The sequence below is a fragment of the Cynara cardunculus genome, assembly GCF_001531365.2.
Source record: "Cynara cardunculus var. scolymus isolate 2C chromosome LG 10, CcrdV1, whole genome shotgun sequence".
NCBI lineage: Eukaryota > Viridiplantae > Streptophyta > Magnoliopsida > Asterales > Asteraceae > Cynara > Cynara cardunculus.
The window spans coordinates 23,705,717-23,708,750 of NC_037537.1; positions in this window are offsets into that span (position 1 = coordinate 23,705,717).

Consider the following 3,034-nt stretch of genomic DNA (forward strand, 5'->3'; position numbering starts at 1 on the left):
ATAATTTTAATTACATCAAAACATTTTATTTAGAGCAAATAAAATAAGATATGGTTTTACTTGTTTAAATTAAAAAAAATAATGTTAAAAACGATTTAATTTTATTGTTCTTCCTTTATCGTTGCAATAAAAAATTTATTATCGATATTTTAACATCAAAACCATTGAAAACCAGTAAGAAATGAACTTTAATTTTATCATCCTAAAATTAGAGTTTCCATTTTTTCATATTGTTTTTCATTATAAAACTCAAAATCAACTATCTAAGTTTTAACCAAATGAAAGATTCATACACACTCTAATTTTTGTAATATGAAATTGAACAAATTCCTATATAAACTTCAACAAAGTTTTCATATGCCGAAATAAACAAAAATACTTAAACAATAAAATTAAATCGTATCTTATATAATTAATTTTTTTAATTTAAGCAATGAAATCATAAAATAATACCTTATTTTATTTATTTTGATATCATATTATATATATAGTGTATAGAAACATGGTTTTTTTTAGGAAAAATAGAAAAAAATAGACAAAAAACTAAAATGACCTATAATTTAACGGAGTTAACATAGCCGTTTACCAGAAGAACCATATCTAAAACAAATTAAATATCACAAATACTAAATCTACAATACTCATAATATAAGGACTCTTGTAAAAAAAATACCTGAAAAAACAAGGACCAAATCCACAATTCACTAAAAAAAAAAGTTGTGGAATATCGTAAATGCTTTTATTTTGTGGAGGTGCAATCGTGCAATGATAATATAGAAAATAGAAAATTATGTATTTAGGTGCCGTTTATCAAATGTTTATTCGAGTGAGCTCTTATCAAGTCACTTTACTTTACCGGATAAATATGACAAAGACTAAAAATCTTACCCGGTAAGAGCGAAGACAATAAACGACCCGGTAAGTGAGGACGAGGATTCTTACCATGGTTAGCGCTTACCAAGATAAATTGTTGCATACGATGTGTTTTGGTGAATAAAATCTTACCTGGTAAGTAAGCGATAATGATAAAATTTAGCGATAAATGCTTACCGAGTAAGTGTTTAGGTAAACTGGCCCTTGGAATTCCATTCAATTTAACATCAGCGGCTTACTGGAACATGGAGAGGTCATCCCTATCCTCTCGACATATATCTATTCTAAGAGTTTGACTTTTTTAGGGGTTGACCTTTTCAATTTCATAAATACTAATAACTTATCAAAGTTCCTTATCAATCATCAATTATGCGTCTCATGATTGTGTTGATGACCAACCTCCTCTATTTCTCAAACTCACACCCGATCGAGTAATATAGAGAGAGAGTAAAGTTCATACGATTACAATAATCAAATAAAAAAATTAGAAAATCATCGAATCGTATATATTTTTATGTAAAAATTACGTATAAAATCATATATAATTTTATTGTCTTCATGTAAAAATCACGTATAAAATCACATCTCCGTCTATAAAATTTGATTTCTACGTGATATTTTTATATATTATGTATATAAATACCAATTTTACGTTTAAACGACATATATATAATGCTAAAATATTGATCACCCAAATTTTAATTATGGCATATGTATAAGAGTACCATAAAAGGCATAGTTAAAACACAAGTATATCAATTACAATATTTAACAATTGAAATTTTATATAACCACGTCGATACATCAACAAATGTAATTCTATTTACAAGTTTTCATCATATAAGATTGATTATATTTACACATTATATATAGGGCAAATTGCATAAAAAAAAGTAACGTACTCTAATTTGATTTCTATTTTAGGTAATGTAATTTCAAAACTTCTATTTTGGTACCTAAGATGTAAAGTTTTAAACATTTAAGTACCCGGGTAACCACTTGAAGACTAAAATTAGATTAAAAAAAAGACTAATTTTATATTTAAAAAAATTCACGTCACTGACCATGTCAGCAAATAATACCAAGTTGGATACCACATCACTCGCCACATCAGCATGATAATCGGTTAATACTTCAACCAGTTACCCGGGTACTTAAATATTTAAAACTTTACATCTTAGGTACCAAAATGAAAGTTTTGAAAGTACGTTACCCAAAATAGGAATCAAGTTAAAGTACGTTACTTTTTCATGTAATTTGCTCTATCAATAGGTACCAAAATGAAAGTTTTGAAAGTACGTTACCCAAAATAGGAATCAAGTTAAAGTACGTTACTTTTTCATGCAATTTGCCCTTATATATGTTCATTGAGTTTCTTATTTTATTATTATACTTGGCATGTACATAGAAATGTAGAATTAATATTTGGAATTGGAATCGAGATTGAGATTGGGTTCGGGGATGAAGGGAATCCCATCCTTGAATTATAAATTCAGGGATTTTTCTTTCCGTCCGTTGTCGACTTGGGGATTCCCTCGTCAAACTAGGATCAAATATCGGGTGTGGGTCTTCCTTCGAGTCAGATTGCCTGCTCACCCTTGCGTTATCCAAGTTCCATAATCGCATGTAAAATCACATATGATTTAGTGGTTTTTTTATTTCCTTATCTTGACCATGTTCTCCTTTAATCCTTATCTTGACCATTCATCTATATGTAAAATCATATATGATTTAGTCGTTTTCAGAACACTACTTAATTTTTGGATGAGTTGACATTTTAATCTAACTTCATTTTTCTCCATCTACCTTTTATCTTCACATTATTTGAAAGGCAATCGTTAATTATCTTCACTTTTAGTTATTTTATAAAAAAATTGCATACATTTAATTAATTTCACATGTATAAATTTTTTAAAATTTTGGTCAAAATGATAAAAATATATAGTTGAATAAATTGAAAGTAGATGAAATTATACATACATCTATACTATATTATAAAGCATTTGGCTAAAACTCTTAAAAACTCTTAAACTCTTAAAACTCTTAAACCCGTTCATCCCTAAACAATTTCATCCATATCCGATTTCATCCCATAACTGAATTCGTGTAACTAACTGCAGATAAACACAATCAAATACAGGATAAACATCTCATTTTAAAT